The sequence below is a fragment of the Canis aureus genome, chromosome 18, assembly GCF_053574225.1.
Source record: "Canis aureus isolate CA01 chromosome 18, VMU_Caureus_v.1.0, whole genome shotgun sequence".
NCBI lineage: Eukaryota > Metazoa > Chordata > Mammalia > Carnivora > Canidae > Canis > Canis aureus.
The window spans coordinates 49,614,077-49,633,747 of record NC_135628.1 but is presented as its reverse complement, the minus strand read 5'-3'; the positions used below and the strand labels follow the sequence as shown (position 1 = coordinate 49,633,747).

At 35.6% G+C, this 19,671-nt stretch overlaps 1 long non-coding RNA gene and 1 pseudogene across 2 annotated transcripts in view; one reads left to right on the top strand and one right to left on the bottom strand.

Annotated features, from left to right (window-relative positions):
* LOC144289010 (uncharacterized) overlaps positions 1 to 19,671 on the top strand; it is a 327,654-nt gene that overhangs the window by 291,371 nt on the left and 16,612 nt on the right. The window lies entirely within an intron of this gene.
* The window catches only part of LOC144289009 (large ribosomal subunit protein eL31 pseudogene), a 106,090-nt pseudogene continuing 94,216 nt past the window's right edge, over positions 7,798 to 19,671 (bottom strand). Inside the window, exons 4-6 of the transcript XR_013357066.1 lie at positions 11,134 to 11,222; positions 9,914 to 9,969; positions 7,798 to 8,231 (exon numbers count right to left, since the gene is read on the bottom strand). The product of XR_013357066.1 is annotated as a large ribosomal subunit protein eL31 pseudogene (transcript). The remainder of the gene's footprint in view (positions 8,232 to 9,913; positions 9,970 to 11,133; positions 11,223 to 19,671) is intronic.

The window sequence follows — 19,671 nt, the reverse complement described above, 5'->3', positions numbered from 1 at the left end:
ATTTATTTACAAAATAGCAATATAAAAATATTTTTAAGAAGACAAAGGAAAACTCCTGGGTGTACTGATGACTTTTAAGATACAACACCAAAGGAATGATTCTTGGAACAAATAATTGTTAAGATAGGCTTAATTAAAATTAAAAATTTCTCCTCTGCAAAAGACAATGTCAATAGAATGAGAAAACAAGCCACAGACTGTGTGGGACTATTTGCAATAGATATCTCTGATAAAGGACTGTTATCCAAAATATACAAAGAACTCTTAAAACTCAATAACAAGAAAACAAACAACTTTATTTAAAAATGGGCCAAAGGCCTTAACAGACATCTCACTAAGGAAGATACACAGACAACAAATAAACATATGAAAAGACATCCTATCTTATCAAGGAAATGCAAGTTAAAACAAGACACCACTATGTGTCTATTATCATAGCCAAATCAGATGCTGATAAGGATATGGACAAGGACTTTCATTCATTGCTGGTGGCAATGCAAAATGGTATAGTCACTTTAGAAGACAGTTTGGCAGTTTCTTATAAAACTAAACATATTCTGGGAAGCCCAGGTGGCTCAGCAGTTTAGCACCACCTTCAGCCCAGGGCATGATCCTGGAGATCCGGATCGAGTCCCACATCAGGCTCCCTGCTTCTCCCTCTGCCTGTGTCTCTGTCCCTTTCTCTCTCTCTGTGTGTCTCTCATGAATAAATAAAATCTTAAAAAAAAAAAACAACTAAACATATTCTTACCATATATTCTAGCCATTAAACTCTTTACCCAAAGGGGTTAAAAATTCATGCCCACACAAAAATCTGCACACAAATTATTACCAAAATAATTACCAAAACTTAGAAGCAATCAAAATGTCCTTTAGTAGGTGAATGGATAAATAAATCATAGTACATCCAGACAATGGAATATTAAGTAAGCTATCAAGCCCTGGAAAGAAATAATTACCAAAATAATTACCAAAACTTAGAAGCAATCACTGGGTGTTATTCTGTATGTTGGTAAATTGAACACCAATAAAAATTATTTTATTAAAAAAAAAACTTAGAAGCAATCAAAATGTCCTTTAGTAGGTAAATGGATAAATAAATCGTAGTACCTCCAGACAATGGAATATTATTCAGCACTGAAAAGAATTGAGCTCTCAAGCCCTTTAAGCTATCAATAGCTTAAAGACCTATTACTAAGTGAACAAAGCCAGCTTGAAAAGACTACACACTGTAGCCTAGGAAATGCAAAACTATGGAGACTCAAAAGTTCTGTGGCTGCCAAGGATGCCATAACAAGCTACCACAGATTGAGTGGTTTAAAAAAAAAATGTATTTCTCACAGTTCTGAAGGAGACTGAATGTTCAAGATCAAGGTATCAACAGAGTTGGTGTCTTCTGAGGTGTGTTTTCTTGGCTTGGAGATGGTTGTCTTCTCCTGTGGCCTCACATGGTCTACCTTCTGTACTCATCTGTGTTCAGATTTTCTTTTCTTCTAATACCAGTCATATGGATTAGGGTCCACCCTAATGACCTCGTCTTAACTTCATTACCTTTTTAAAGACTATCTTTAAATAGTCACATTCTGTGGTACCGGGAGTTAGGACTTCAACATAAATTTGGGATTGGAGATTGGATACATTTTAGGCTATAACAAAAAACTAAATGCTGTTTACAAGAAATGCACCTTTATTATAAATATATAGAAATATATATTCTAGATATAGAAAGTGATATGTCATGTCAATGTAACAAAAAAAAAACAAAAAACAAAAAAAATAGAAACTGCTGGCTTAGCCATAGTAATATCAGATGAAGTAGAGTTCAAAACAAGAAGCATTATTACAAACAAATAATTTCATAATAATGAAGACATCTGTCCACCAGAAATTTATAACATAGTTCCATTTATATTAAAATTTGAAAGTATTAAGAGGAAAAATAGAAAAGAAAATAACATACTTTTCTCAGTAATTTATAGAACAGGCTGGCAAGAAAAGTCAATAAGAATATAGATTTGTGCCATAATTTAAATTTTTACCTCATTGGCTCTGTTGAATTTTATACTCAAAAACTGCACACTACAAAATCCTATCAAGAAACCATAGAGTAAAAATAACCACTTGCTAAGAAAATAACAAATATCAATAAATTCCCAAGAATGAAATCAGAAAAGTACATTCTCAGATTATAGTTGAATTAAGCTCAAAATCCATACAACATAGCTAGAAAGCAGCCAATAATTTAGAATTTAAAAGGTACCTTTAAGGGCCGTCCTCGCTGCCGGCCGGCACGAGGCCCCCCCCCCCCCCAAAAAAAAAGTACCTTTAAATATTCACAAATGAGGAAACAGATTACAAATGGAAATGGGGAAACTTAAAAATTGAACCAAAACCCTTAGATGCAGCTAAATCTGTGCTCAGGGGAGATTTATAGCTTTAAGCATATTTGTTAGTAAAAAAGAAAGGCTATTTGTTCTGAGTATCACAATAAATTTAAAATATAACAGCAAATTAAAATCAAAGAAAATGGAAGAAAATAAGAACTAAAAAAGACTTAATAACAAACACAAGAGAAATAATCAGATTAAAAATTTGATTCTTTGAGGACTCAAAACTGATATATTCCTAGTTAAAACTAATCAAGAAAACAGAATCAAATAACTAAATACAGGTGTTTCAATCTTTAAAAGTCACAATATATTACAGACAACTTCACTTTAATGAATTTTAAATACTAAAAAATAGGAGCACTGGGAGGTTCAGTTGGTGAAGTGTCTGCCTTCAGCTCAGGACATGATCCTGGGGTGCCAGGATGGAGCCCCATGTCTAGCCTCCCCACTCACCACGGAGTCTGCCTCTCCCTCGGATGCACCTCCCTCTCATGCTCTTTCTCTCAAATAAATAAATAAAATCTTTAAAAACAAAAAAAAATAAGTATTAAATAGAATAGATAAAGTCCTCAGTTGGCCAAAAGAGATGGTCTCTTTCTTTTTTTAAGTTTATTTATTTATTTATTTATTTATTTATTTGAGAGAGAGAGTAGGAGCAGAGGGAGGGACAAAGGCGGAGGGAGAGAGAGAATCTCAAGCAGACTCTATCCTGAGTGCAGAACCTGAAGTGGGGCTAGACCTACAACCCTGAGGCCAGGACCTGGGTTGAACCCTAGAGTCAAGCGCTCTGCCAACTGCACCACCTAGGTGCCCCTAAAAGATGGTTTCTAATACATTAGTGATGGTGATGGCTTTAGACTTTATCAATTGTAATAGGTGAAAAAATAGAATATGTGAATATAGATTTGTTTTAGTTTTTGTCCTGTTCTGATTTATTCTCCTAGACTTGTTACACATCCAATGATTGCTATGTCCTCTTTGCCTACATTAGGATCTTCATTTCTTTATGTGTTCTTGCTACTGAATTTCTGATTTTGCTTTAATAAGAAATAAAAAATAATAAACATTTGTTCACATGCAGCAAGTGCTGGGCTAGAAGCTGGAGGAACTATTACAAACAAGACATAATTTATGCACTAAGGTGCTCAAATTCCAGCTGGAGTAAAAGTGGATGAAGAAAGAGAGGCATATATAATATGTTGCTAGAGGGTGTGGGAGAGAGCTCCAGGAAGTCAGGGAAGGATTTAGGAGGCGACACTTAGGACAAGAGTCCTAAGGGACAAAAGAGAAGAGTAAAAGAGTACATAAAGGACAGGCTAGCCAGTCCAACGAAATGTGTTCCAAGGCTCACGGGTGAAAGCAAATCTGAAGGTCTGGAGACACATGTGGTTGCAGGCAGTTTACTTTAAATGCGTATTTTACAACAGCTTTCCTCCTGTCTAATATGCTTATTAAATATTGAATTTTGATTTATTGTGGAGCTGTAAATGAAGACTCCAGTCTTTAGAGCTAGTCTGCTTCCTTCAGCCTGTGTTCTCTTTAACATCTGTGATTTTTTTTCTTATGGCATATGGTGAAGGATACAGATTTGCATCTTTCGTTTCTGCAAAAGGAAAAGTCATTTTCTTTTTTAAGTCTAAACTGTAAAATCTTACATAATGGCATCTCCTATTTAAGTACAGTAAAAATGCTGTTTCTTTTTCCTTGATGCCTCCACTTCAAAGCTACGCAAGTTTAACTACTGAAAGGTGACTATCACTGGGGATACCCAAGAAGAATTCAGGTCTCTTATCCTCTTCCCTAGACAAACGTCTTTATTAATGCACAGTTTATACATTCATTGATTCAAACAGCTATCGACTCTCTTTTATGGGACAAACAGGAAACCACAAATATGAATCAGTCCTTTACATCGAGGATCTGCATCCCATGGATTTGAAGTCCTTGCACTGTCTTCTCTACCTCCAGGAGTGAGTAGTACTTAGAAAGAGAGAGTACCCAGGCAGTTTAGCTAATGCACAAAGTCAATGTAATTTTAGAGTATTTGCAATGTACAAAAAAACCTGTCAAATTTTATAAAAACTAATAAAGAAGCAAAACCCATCATTTTGATGATTTTTACTGCCTCATTAAAAAGACTGGAGTCCGAAAATGGAATTCCGTCATTGATCTAATTAAAAATGAATGCTTTTACATATGTTGACAAGTGGGCAACATTTATGTCCTTCCTTTCCCACAACTTAATTGATCTTTCAAATTTTGCTATATTGACCTCAGGTTGCTAGTCAGAAAAATTACTCTGAAACTTACATTGCCCTGCCAAATATGAGACCTTTCAGGTGACCTATTGACCTAGTAGAGATTGACAGTACTCTAGGTCCTATGTAAAAGAGCATGAATGAAAGGAAAATCTGCCTGGTTTTCTCTTTGCACCTTTCCTGAGAACACAGGGCCTGCTAGACTTTTCATTATGGGGAACCTATTTGTCAATGATTGTCATCCTGTGACAGAGTAATTCAGTCTGTAATCAAATAAGGCTGGAAGTCATTTTTATTTATGTATAAAATGGTTAAATATGGCTGCCTTAGAGATAAGATTATGAGACATCACAAACTTTGGCTGGTGGTTTTTAAGAAATCTATTCTTGCATATACACAATCTTTTATCTTACTCTTACCTTCAGATCATTTTTAGTGTCTTGACTACCAGAAGATAAGTCTTCTGTCTTCTTTCTAAGTCAGCTGACTGTCTCTTCACATCAGCTGTGTTTAGTGACTTCTTACTTCCCACTATAAATGCCTCTAGGGAAACATATGCACAGCCAAAACTGAACCCATGACATGTAAAAGAAAAAAATTGCATGATTTCTCAGAACTGTCCTTTGTTTTTCCATCAGTTTTATCAGTGACCTTTAGCTAAACTCCAAAAAAGACATGAAGTCTCAACTTGATAGTTAAAAAACACCAATATACTTATTATTAAACTTCCTTTTCATAGCAGTAGCACATTGACTACTTGAAAGAAAAAAATATATTTTGGCCAAAAATCATGTCATCAAAACAAACAAATCAAGTTAAAAGTCAATTAAATGAGCCTAAGAACAATTTTTCCTTTTAGAAAGATCAGTCTATTTCATTTCCTGCCTAAGAATGCAAAAAGTAAACATTTAACAATATTTACCAGGAAATAAAAATAGGAAAATGTTCCGGGCAAGCCCAAAGATTTTCCCATAGAAACGATTCTGTAACATTTTTGAACACTGACATTTCTTTCCCAACATAAGTAATAAGCTTTTGAATACAATTCAATAAGATTCCTCTTATTCCATCACTAAGGATGCACATGATCAGAAAATTTGGCTCTGGCTAAGCACTCGTCGTTTCTGCTTCCTTGGAGAAGGAGATGTCCATCCTTGGATTGCAGGTACAAGCATGAAAGGAAATTAGAAGGGGAAAAAAAAAAGTCATCTACAGAGTCCTGCTTAGGCAATATGCTAGTGAGCTCTGGCATATTCTAAAACCCAATCACTTTCTATTATACACAGCATGCGTTCAAGTCAAACACCAGTCAGAAATTTCAGAAACTCAGAGATACCTGCAAAAAAATAAACTCTGCACAGAAAATATGAGGTCTATAGGGGTGCAATCAGCTTGATTTGAGAATGATTGGCAAATCTTTCACAAGTTTCCTCTTATCGTGGCTGCATGATAAAAATGTAAGTGATTAATATGCTAAATAGGAAAACCTGGGCTGTCAGTTGCCTGCATTTGTCTGCCAGAACTTTGAAATTAGGTCATGGCCACCAGGGAAAACTCCTTCTCCGATGGCAGGCTGTGTGAACACATTAACAAACCCAGACAGGAGGAAACACCTACTGAAATACACTAACTGATGGCAATGAGATACACTATTAAAATGACATCAACTTCTGATTTCAAGATTTTTCGATATGGAAACAAGGAACATAGCTCTGAATGTCCCATCTTGCTTTCTGTCCTGTCCCTTGAAAGAAAGAACAAACAACCTTTCCAGGTTTTCTAGCTGTTTCATCCAATAACTTGATTTCAGCTTTCTAAGAATAGAATTTATTTTAATGAGCATCACTTCTAGTTTTAAAGTACACTAAACTTTTGGATTCCATCTTTATGCAAGGATGACGTTCATGAAAGACAAACCCATTCTTACATACATAAATTTATTTTTTGTAAAAAAAAAATTAGTGGTACAGTCATGAGTGTATATAAGGGATCATTTATAATGGCTGTGTTTTACTATCTTCAAAATAAGGGGTTCTATTTTTAAGTACTAAAACTGAAATACTATTAAAATATTTTTGCTAAAATGTTGCAGATATTGTTGATTTAATTAAGTCTTTAATCCTAAATTCATAATAATGGGAAATTGGAAGCTGATAAATACCTCCATTTTTAAAGGGGGGGGCAGGGTAGGGGCTATGCCTGGGTAGTGCAGTTGGTTGGCATAGGATCTGCTAGGCTCATCATCTCAAGGTCCTGGAATCAAGCCCCACCCAGGTTGGACTCTGGGCTTAGTGGGGAGTCTCCTTGAGGATTCTCTCTCTCTCTCTCTCTCTCTTTCTCTGACCTTCCCCCAATAAACTCATGCTCTCTCTCAAATAAATAAATAAATAAATAAATAAATAAATAAATAAATTTTTAAATAGGGGGAATATCAGTGTGTAGTATTGGAAAGATCATCAGTAAAAAGTTCAGGAATAAGAATGTAAGCCCTGTTTTTATTTTTCATTTACTTATTCAACTTAGGCCTCAGTTTACTTATCTATAAAATGATAACTTGGAAATATGCATTTCTAAACCTATTTCTTCCTGTAAGACAGCATGATTATTTATTTTACTTGAGTTATAAACACTTATGAAAAAAGTCTGAAACACTTCTAATATTTGGATGCACTTTTAATTCATAAACAGTTACATAATAATCATTTATATTATGTACAAGAAGGGATAGCAACAATAGGCATGACAGTTAAAAATGACCTTGCAAAATATAGAAAGTGGTCAGATCAAATTGGACTTAAGATTTTAATACTCTTTTTTGGCCACAATAATTTATTGCACCTTTTGCCTATGCACAGCAGTAGAACCATCTATCATGGTGAGGTGAAGCCTCTTTAGCTCAGTGCATCCATCAGAGATGAGAAACTATTAAATACATAGGTGTTTAAATGATTAGGACTTTATAAATCTGAGAATTGTCAAAATGAATATGTCAAAACATAAGAATTCTGATCGAGGCTCTTGGGTGACCATAGTTTGATAATTTGACATATTTAAGTTAGAGAAAGTCAAAATTTGTAGTAACAAACTAAACTTAATTATTCTAAATGCCAGCCCACTATGCAATTTTACTCAAGGAACAGCAAAATAGCTTTTTTTTTTTTTTTTTCAGTTTTATACCTTTATTTGACAATCAGCGATTAGTTCTCATCCACATTAACAGTCTGTAGATTTTTGAAAGTGGTGACAGGTACATAGGTAACCAGCGTGTAGAACTTGTTTGGTGAATCTTCATCCTCATTACGTTTTCTGGACAACCGCACACGAATACGGTATGGAATATTCCTTATTCCTTTGGCCCAGACAGCTTTGTTGAGCCTGGTGTCAATGCGCACATCTGGAGTTCCCATCTCCTTCATGGCAAATTTCCGGATCTCTTGGAGTGCCCGAGCAGCACGCTGCTTGAAACCCACTCCATGGTTACGTTAGTGAATGTTGATGGTGTATTCTCTGGTCACTACCTCATTGATGGCAGAACGGCCTTTCTTCTCGCCACCCTTCTTTGCAGGAGCCATTCTGCTGGGCCCTAGTTGGAAAGTGAAAAATAGCTCTTGACTGCTCCAAAAAAAAATCCTTTAGAGCCTTTGGGATTAGTAATATAAAGTCTGAAAAAGAAAACACTTTAAATTTCAGTTTTACTTATTGACATCATTGACTCAGAAAAGAACAAGAAAAGAACAAATGATCAGATTACATGGGAAACAATTGATCTACAGACTGATATCTGAAATATGGGACCAAATCTCAGCCTCGAAAGAATTTCTAAACTTCTCCAAATGGATTTTTCATTTTATTATTCTCTAGATTTTTTCTCTAAAAAAATTGATAAATGTCAACCATGGTGCTTTGATAGTCCTCCAAATTGTCTTCATAAGATTGGAAGACAGTGGAAGCCTATCATTTTCTCACTGGAATGCTTAAATTTAAAAATGTTATCTACATTTCTAAAATTTACATATTGTGTTTATTTAAAACAAAAAACTACTATGAATCCCTCCACCTTCTCCAGTGTATGCAGTTTCTAATGAGGTGATTTTGAAACTTCTCCTTACTGTGTTTTCCTTCCCTGAGCATGATTTTTAAGAGTTCCATTCCCACACATATAACTACTACCTGGGTATTTTAATCTGCATTCTTGCTTGGACTAAAATGTATCAGATCTGCACATCTTCTTGGGTTCGTATTAATGCTCTGGAATGAGAGGTACAAAAATATAACACAGGGAGAAAGGGACTATTAATCAAATATGCTCGACAAACTAACAACGGAGCATTCTAGAGTGGAACTCATTTCCCTTCGCTCTTTCTGGGAGGTTGCATGTTTATTCTCTTGCTGAAAGAAACAGTGACTTTTGACTACTGAGCATAGTCTCACACATACTAATAGCAAACCTAACCCATTTGATCCAGTCTATTCTTAGGCATTAGGTTGAACTGGAGGAATATGTGACATTAATAAACATCAGAGTAAATGGAAATTGATGTCAACAGGCATCCAGTCAGTAGTAAGTTGTATGACCATGAAATGTAGTATTAAGTTATTAGCTCTATGAGGTTCAGATGAAAGAAAGCACTAGCCATATAATACTTTATTCTTATAGTAGGTGTATTTGATAGAATGAAAGGAATGCTGAAATTGTTAGCAAAGTATATAATTTTGATCGCTTACTGATTTACTTCTTTGGAAACAAAAAGAGGGAGAACACTGCTTATTAAGCTTTTACTTTCTCATGTTACCAAATAGATTATTATACAGGGCTTCGACATACAAAAAGAATTAAGAATAGTGTAGAATTCTTTATTTTGGAAACACCAAAAATTCATTAAGTTATTGGAGTTGAAATTATCAAATAAGTACCAGAGTTGACCTCCTTCTACAAGCATGGTGGAGAGTATATTTGTATAAACTGAGACAGTAGTGCTAGAACCATTCAGCCTCAATGCCCCTTCATACTTTTAAAAGTTGGAGAATCCCAGAGGTTTGTTTACAAGTGTTATATAGACCTATATTTACCATATTAGCAATTAAAACTGAGAAAATATTTGGTTTTCATTTATTTAAAATAATAAGCTTACTATATGTTAATGAAACAATAGATTTATGAAAATGTATCTTCTAAAACAAAAACAGTGAAACAGTGGCACTGTTTTATATTTTTATAAATCTCTATAATTTCTGTTTTTATAGAAAATAGCTAGACCCTTATACCTGCTTTTGCATTTCATCTGCTGCAATATCACATGTCATGCAGTCTCTGGGACATGCTTCAGAGAGAAGAGAATGAAAAGTAAATAATGTTTTAGTATAAACACGAAAAGAATTTTGACCTCATTAAACTTTCTCAGGGATCCCTGGACCACACTTTGAGTATTTCTCAGGTAAAAAAGCTAAATTAGATAAATGTCTCTATGTTTTCAAGCATAATGACATTTTTAAACATACTGAATTACTTAGAATGCTATATAATAAACATTGTAACAAATATCAACAGTTTGCTCTATTTCCTCCATCTTAAAAAATAATAGTCCCCTACTCCAAAAGCACTCCATTTTGTACCTCCTCAGAGGCAAAGCTGTGGGAATTTCTTTTAAAATTTCAAATTGTCTTAGACTCCTACAGAATCACAGTTGGATATTAAATACTTAAAAGTACATGGCAAATTGGTGTCATGAATTATGAAACACTTTCAAAAATGGATTTTAGGGATCCCTGGGTGGCACAGCGGTTTGGTGCCTGCCTTTGGCCCAGGGCGCGATCCTGGAGACCCGGGATCGAATCCCACGTCGGGCTCCCGGTGCATGGAACCTGCTTCTCCCTCTGCCTGTGTCTCTGCCTCTCTCTCTCTCTCTCTCTCTCTCTGTGACTATCATAAGAAAATAAAATAAAAATAAAATAAATGGATTTTAGCTATCCTTTTTTTTTAATTTATTTATGATAGTCACACAGAGATAGAGAGAGGCAGAGACACAGGCAGAGGGAGAAGCAGGTTCCATGCACCGGGAGCCCGACGTGGGATTCGATCCCGGGTCTCCAGGATCGCGCCCTGGGCCAAAGGCAGGCACCAAACCGCTGTGCCACCCAGGGATCCCCGATTTTAGCTATCCTAATGGCATCTCTATACTACTGAAAAATTGTGTATGTAAAAGATATTAATTTGGTGTTTGGGCAATGAGCCAAACACAGATATATTTTGGAAAGCCTACACTAATTCCATGGTTCACTAGGGTTCAGTGGTGCCTATGTTAGAAACCACTTAACTAAATAAACATATACAGCAGAACACACAAATATATGTACACATGACATGCACATGAATGTATATATAATATTTAATATCAATTTAAAATTTTAAAGCTGCCTCAGACATTATGAGGCACTTAAATGGGGTATAAATCCTTTGGAAGAAGAGTATGACAAGATAGTATCACCAATTCACAATCTGTGAATCCATAAACTCAGTGATCTTTCCAACCCTGGAGGCCTCACTTCATATCTCACAGGAGAATTTATGAAAGAGCTAAAAAAGAAACATATTAATAAGATAAACCGTTGATGTAGGAAATCACCAAAACAGCAGAGAAAGACAATGGTAGCCTAACTGTAGTTCACACTCCAGTCTAGAAAAATAAACTAATGGAGACTCTCTTGCTTGGGAAAAGTTGAGTTTCTTTTTGTCATTTTGTTAGTAAGCCATAAGAATCCTCTTGTCATTTCTATTCCTGGATTACAGATCCATATCTTTCCTCTATTTATGGCAAATACTACTACTATACACATTGTTTTCTGGTTTTACATTTAACTACTACAAAAAAAGAAATACAAAAGAAAATCATAATAATATCCATAAAATTATAACCAAACATGACCTATGGACAATAAACAAATAGGCAAATAAAGAAACTGCAGAATATTAAGTGCTCCAGGAAAAATACAGGACACTGAGAGACAGTAATAAGATGAGAGGCACCTACTTACTTTTTCTTTCTTTAACACTGAGAAAGTTTATGCCATTCTTTTTCTTTAAAAAAAAAATTTATTGTACTATAATTAACACACAGAGTTATATTAGTTTCAGGTATACAATATATGATCCAACAAGTTTATATTACTCAGTGCTCATCATGATAAATATACTCTTAATCCCCTTCACCTATTTCACCCATTTCCCCACCCACCTCCTCTCTCGTAACCACCAATACCCACCATTTGCTTCGACTTGGATAGAACTGGAGGGTATTATGCTGAGTGAAGTAAGTCAATCAGAGAAGGACAAACATTATATGGTTTCATTCATTCAGGGAATATAAGAAATAGTGAAAGGGATTGAAGGGGAAAGGAGAGAAAATGAGTGGGAAATATCAGAGAGGGTGATAGAACATGAGAAACTCCTAACTCTGGAAAATGAACACAGGGTAGTGGAAGGGGTGATGGGTGGGGGGATGGGGTGTCTGGGTGTTGGGCACTGAGCAGGGCACTTGACAGAATGAGCACTAGGTGTTATACTATATGTTGTTAAATCAAACTCCAATAAAAAATACAAAAAAAAAAAAGAATCCATTTATTTGTTTATCTCATTATTCTGTTTGGTAGCTTGTTTTGTTTCTTAAATTCCACATATAAGTGAAGTCACGTGGTATTTGTCTTTGTCTTACCTCACTTAGCATTATATCCCCTAGGTTCATCCATGTTGTACAAAAGGCAAGATCTCATTTTTTGATTGCTGAATAATACTCCATTGTGTGTGTGTGTGTGTGTGTGTGTGTGTGTGTATACCACATCTTCTTTATCCATTCATCTACAGAAGGACACTTGAGCTGCTTCCATATTTTAGTTATCGTAAATAATGCTGCAATAAACATAGTGGTGCATGTATCTTTTGAAATTAGTTTTTTTATTTTCTTTGGGTAAATGCCCAATAGTGGAATGACTGGATCATATGGTAATTCTCTTTTTAATCTTTTGAGGAACCTCCATACTGTCTTCCACAGTGGCTGCAACAGTTCACATTCCCACCATCAGTGCAGCAACATTTTTCTCCTCCTACGCCTCTCACGCACTTTCTATATACATATATATGCATATATTCTACATATATTTCTAGAAATATCTAAACATACATAAACTTACACATTATTATTTTAGTTACTTGTTACACATTGAATATATAGATTCATAAATTGAGGATCTAACTCCCAGCATGACAGTATTTGGAGATGGAGACTATGGAGGTAATTAGGTTTAAATGAAGTCACAGGGTGGGGTCCTCATAACAGGGTTATAAGGAGAAAGGGAGACACCAGAGTGCTCTCTGCCTGTGAGTACACAAAGAGGAAGCAGCCATCTTCAAGCCAGGAAGAGGGCCCTCACCAGCTTCTGATTGTACTGACACTCCGATCTTGGACTTATCGCCTCCATAAGAACTATGAGAAAATACATTTCAGTTTTAAGCCACAAATCTAGGTATTTTGTTATGGTAGCCTAAGCAGATTAATATATAATTCTTATTAGCTTTATTCTAATTTCTTCTGAATCTTTGAGAGCAAGTTCCAGAGATGATAACCCCTTACTACTAAATATGTCAGTGTGCACCTCCTAAGAAAAAAAGGCTATTCTTTTAATCATAGCATGATTTTAAATTCAGGAAATTGACTTCTGACACAACATTATAATCTAACATATAGTTCCTACGAAAATTTTGCCAATTTTCTCAATCATGTGCTTTATAGAGATTTTCTTTTTTTCAACCCAGGAACATGCATTAGATTCTGCAGCATTGTGTTTTTAATTTCCTTTGATGTGGAATCCCTTAGCTTTCTTTGTCTTTTATGATACTGACATGTTTGAAGAGATGTTCTTCAATTTATGTTTGTCTGGTTGTTACATCATTACTAGATTGGATTGTGCATTTTTAAAAGAAATATGACATAAGAGATATTGCGTGTCTCTTGGTACATCACATCGGAAAGCACCTAGTATTTCTCCCATTTTGATTACTTGCTTAAAGGGCTTTTGCCCAGATTATTTCAACCTTTGATTGAAACCTTTGATTTCTTCCCATTTAATTTCCCTTTAATTACTAAATATCTTTTAGGGAGAATCTTTGAGACTATGTAAATATCTGTTCCCTAACCAGCTTTCATAAATTTTTTTTAGCATCGATTGATGATTATTGCCTGAATTATTGCCTGAATCAATTATTACTATGAAGGTTTCAGAATGGTGTTTTTTCTAACTATATCAGTCCTTCTACATTTACGTGTTCACATTCCACTGAAAAGAGCATTCTCTCTGTATTTACTTTGAAGCTCAAATTGTGGGGCTACTTTGGACTGAGGAATCAGAAGAGGTTTATGTAATAAGGTGATGATTCCTCTATAAACTGAAGGATGAAAATAATCTAGGAAAGAGCATTCTGAACATGGAGAGCTGAAAGTGTGAATACTCTTCTGCCCAAAATTTTGCAACAGAGCTCTAATTAAATCATCTGTAAATTAAACACCTCAGAGAGAAGCAGTAAACATCAAAAAGTTTTATTTAAATAGCTAATTAATTGAAAGTAAACCAATTTTTCTGGGATCACAGTTTGAGTCCAATATGTCCAAGACAATTTTAATTTATGTCTATTTTCTGGTCATTTTAATTAATTGAAGCCCCCTTTAATTCCCTAAAGTCCCAGTTTAGGTGATAAGTATTATAATTTCCCTTGACCAAAGACGCTAAGAAATAAACAAATCCTACTAAGTCTTCCGAGGCAGAAGACTTATTTGTGCCATTGACACACAAATTCATACCAAAACACATTTACCCGAATAATTTTTTTTTTTTAGGTTCTGAAAACTGAATAGTTCTCCTTCCATTTAGTTGCTGATTGCATTACCTGCTAATTCCTACCAACAAAGAAGTGTATTATAACCCAACTGGAATTTCTATTATTACATTTTACATCCATCCCCTTATCTTGGTGGCTAAATATAGTAAATACATAATATTTACACTAAATGCAAGATTCATTTATGTATGTGAATGCTCTAATAGCCATAATCTGATTTCTTGGTAGCTAGGAAAAACAAACAAACAAAAAAACCTACATTGAAAAACAGGATGAGAGAAAATAATCTGAAACAATCCAGTAGAAAAGAACAGACTAAGATATATTAAAATGCTTTCCTATAAAATCGAGTTCTCAGAGTCTTATCTCAACATAAAGTCAAAGTGCTAGACAGCTGTACACCTGGGATGGGTTACTTTACTGAGGTTTCAACTGCCTTGGCACAATTGTGCTTTAACCTTTCTTCTTGATTTTCCTTTGATATTAGGAATGGCTATATGAACAAGGCCATTTGAATGGCCTTTATATCTTTGGTAAAATTATGACTAAAGGTACTTTATATATATCTTTATATGAAGACTGTGAAATCTCTCTTAGACATCAGAATCAGTAAAAATGTTAGCCCTGTTAGTAAGTTATCATGCTTTCTTTTATTGTCTAATGAGATTATTGTAACTTAATGTTGCTTTCCTTTTAATTGGCTACCATAAAATTCAGAGGAAAGTTCTGGTTTCAATTACAGAGGCTTTTCCAAGTCAGTATTTTTTAATATTACTCTCTTCCTTCCTCTGCCTGTTATACACCCTATTCATCATTAGTCCCTGCATATTGTACTTGTTGTTAAAATGCTTCCTGTCAATACTCAGATATGTGACAACTTGGATGGACCTAGAAGTATTATGCTAAGTGAAATAAGTCAGACTGAGAAGGACAAATACCATATGATTTCATCCATATGTGGAATCTAAAAACCAAAACAAATTAAAAAACAAAAAGCAGACCTATAAGTGCAGAAACTGATGGTTGCCGGAGAGATGAAGATAGGGACATGGGCAAAATAGGTGAAGGGGAGTGGGAGATACAGGCTTCCAGTTCTGGAATGAAAAGTCATGGGACTAAAAGGCACAGTGTACGGAATACACAATGGTATGGAAATAGCAATATTTGGTGACAGATGAGAGCTGCACTTGTGGGGAGCATAGCATAACTTATAGAAAAGTTGAATCACTATATTGTATACCTGAAAATAATGTAACACTGTGTGTCAACTATACTCAAAAAAAAAACAAAAACAAAAACTTAGGGATGCCTGGATGGCTCAGCAGTTGAGCATCTGCCTTTGGCTCATGGGCGTGATCCTGGAGTACTGGGATTGAGTCCTACATTGGGCTCCCTGCATGGAGCTTGCTTCTTTCTCTGCCTGTGCCTCTGTCTCTGCCTCTCTCTTTCTCTGTGTCTCTCTTGAATTAATAAATAAAATCTTTAAAAAATACTTTAAAATCAGGTATATGAATTTTAAATGAAAAATGAATTCTAAGTAATATTTTTCTGAGACAAGACACAAATGCCACAGAAATTCAGGTAAATAAAGTACTTTATAGCATTTAGAAATATACTTATACATATGCATCTAAATATGCCTATACATATATAATATGTACATACATATTACTATACATATACATAGATATGAAGAAAGAAGTAAATACATGACACTTGGCAATCTAATGAAAACTCTAATGCAGTGACTAAACACTAACTTTTTCAACAACAAACATCCTTGATGAGACTTCCTGCTACTTTGTATAGTGCCTCCATGAGGGAATAAGCATCTAACAGTAGTGTTCCTCTATGTAGGACACTTAAATCGTGCACAGAAACTTAATGACCTGTGCCGGGGTCAGTACACAAGATGATTCCATGTAAATACATACTGATAAGATAGAAACTGTGAGTAAATTGAAGGGGCTAGAAGCAATTGCTGTTGGTAACCTTTTCCTAATTGAATGAAATCAAGTGGGAGAGGTGACTCAGCAAACATGATCCTAGACTACAGTCGCTTTTGCAGGGATCACAAGAAATAGAACCAAACCAGACAATTACGGCAGGGGAAAAGAAATCATGCAAAATAAAGAAAAAAAAATCTAATTTAGGACAAGCAATTCGAGCAAGTAACTAAGGGCCATGTGAATGAGGAAAGGAAAAATAAATGCAGAGCTTAAGGTCTGGGTTTTCCCATTCTGAGACCATGAAGCAAGCTCACTGCCATAAGTCTAGTTCTGACCCTCTGGCCCAGGAAGCAATTCATAGGTGTGAAAACCATTTTCTTCTTAGCTCAGGTAAAGAATACAAAAGAGTTAGCTTAAGTAGAGACAATTAACATTTGGTCATAGAAGTTACTGCAACATCAGTATTTCTTTAACTCAGTACAGTGGTTCCCCAATTTTTCTATACCTTGGGATGAGGGAGTATACTTTAAAAAAGATGTTGATGTCTGGTTCCTATCCTCAGACTTTCTCATTTAATTAGTATGAGATGAGACCTGGGCATTGGGATTTTAAAATGCTCCCCCAGATGATTCTAATAAGCAGCAAAATTTGGGAACCACTGGTCTTGATTAGGATAAAAGGCTCCCCTGCTTTATGGCTGAACTCCCCCTGTTCTTTCAGTGCCTGGTAGCTTTTTCATTGGAATTTTTGGGGCCTATCCACATTTCTACTAAGGGATAAACCTGAACTTCCCACCATGCAGTCATGTTTATAAAGACTGTAAAGCTTAACTGCTTTAGATAATGTTTGCATTCCCCTCAAATTCTTATTAGAAGTCTTAACCTTCAAAGTGATGGTATCAGGAGGTGAGGCCTTTGGGAGGTGATTAGGTCACGAGGGCAGAAACGTCATGAATGCGATTAGTGACTAAAGGTATTTTATATATATATTTATAAAAGATATACATATAAAAGATATATTTATCTGATAGGAGTTAATAACAAAAAATATAAGAAATTCCTACAACTCAATAGTAAAGGAGACCTCAGAGAGCTTGTCCTCAAAGACCCCTTCTGAAAGAGGCTCCTCACCAGAACTAGATCATACTGGCACCCTGACCTTGGACTTCCAGGCTTGAGAACTGGGAGAAGTAAATTTCTCTTGTTTATAAGCCACCCAGTATCTGGTATTTTTGTCATCGCTATCCTAATGGATGAAGACATTTACCTAACTTTAACTTTTATCTGAGATCTCTTGAGCACAGAAGTATCAGGTGAAAGAAAAGCTCTGTTGTTGCTCAGCAATAAACTTGGAAGATATAAATGAAAGATAAGTCAATTGCACAACAGTGAAAAATAAATTCTGAGGTATGCAAATATGGAATAATGAAACCATCCTTTAAAAAATAGTTAATGTGGGTGCCTGGGTGGCTCAGTTGGTTAAATTTCTGCCTTCAGCTCAGGATGTGCCCTCAGGGTCCTGGGATTGAGCCCCAGCCCCACATCTGGCTCCCTGCTGAGCAGGGAGTCTCCTTCTCCTCCCTCTGCCCCTCCCCCTGCCTGTGTGTGTTCACAGGCTCTGTCTCTCTCTGTCAAATAAGTAAATAAAATCTTTTAAAAAACGTAATTAATGTGACCAGTGCTGCAATGAACACAGAATAATAATCATCTTGATAGTAAAACTGCTTAAAACCATAAAGTTTTACAAAAATCAAAATGGCTACACTAATGCTGCAGTGAAGTTTGATTTTATTTTATTTTTTTTAAATTTTTATTTATTTATGATAGTCACAGAGAGAGAGAGAGAGGCAGAGACACAGGCAGAGGGAGAAGCAGGCTCCATGCACCGGGAGCCCGACGTGGGATTCGATCCCGGGTCTCCAGGATCGTGCCCTGGGCCAAAGGCAGGCGCCAAACCGCTGCGCCACCCAGGGATCCCTGAAGTTTGATTTTAAATAACACTTTTCCTCTCTTCTGCAAACCTCCCCTCCTTCCTTCCTGGTCTTTTGTTTCAGGAACCCGGTACCACCCTAAAGGTGTGGGTGCCTGGTGTCCCAGTTGGCAGTATCTACACAATTCCTGTCAAAATCGGCTAGATCATGTGTTTCCCTATAAAAACTCCCCAGTCCCTTCTTCCTGGCAGGCTTGCAGTTTTTTGAAGGCCATAGCCTGCTGCAGCCTCCTTCACCTGGCAAAAGAATAAAGCTTTTGTTCCTCTTTATCCCAATCTCTGTTGCCTCCAAAGCATGGAGGTCGGTTTTTGAAAATAGGTGCCAGGTGCTGTCATTGTAGTTTGGTTTGCATTTTCTGGATGATTAGTGACCTTAGCCATTTGTATGTCTTCTTTGGAGAAATATCTATCCAAGTTTTTAACCCATTTTTAATTGGTTTATTAGTTTTTTTTATTATTGAGTTGTAAGAATTTCTTACATTTTTTGTTATTAACTCCTGTCAGATAAATGGTCTATGAGTATTTTCTCCCCTTCCATAGGTTTCTTTTTCAATCTGTTGATAGTTTACTGTACAGAAGCTTTTAGTTTGATGTAGCCTTACTTGTCTATTTTTGTTTTTGTTGCCTATGCTTTTGGTACCATATCATTGCCAAGACCAATGTGGTGAAACATCTCCCAATGTTTTCTCCTAGGAGTTTTGTTGTTTCAGGCTTTACATTTAAGTCTTTAATCCATTTTGAGTTGATTTTCATGTATGGTTTTGTATATTGATATCCAGTTTTCCCAAACCATTTCTTAAAAAGACTATATTTCTGTAAAACCTGAATGTCCGTTGATAGATGAATGGATAGAGAAAATCTGGTATATATATATATTCAATTGAATGCTATTCAGCCTTAAAAAAATAGATAGAAATGGTACAATATGTGATGACATAGATAAACCTTAAGGACATTATGCAAAACAAAATAAACCAGTCAGAGAAAGGCATATACTACATGATTCCACTTATATGAGCTATCTAATAGTCATTCATAGAATCAAAGGTTTCTGAATGGTGTTTGTCAGGGCCTGGGAGGAGGGAGAAAGAAGAAATCACTATTAAAAGGCACAAAATTTCAGTCAAGCAAGAATAAACTCTGGAAATCTGCTGTACAATATTGTACCTTGAATCAACAAAAATGTATAATACACTGAA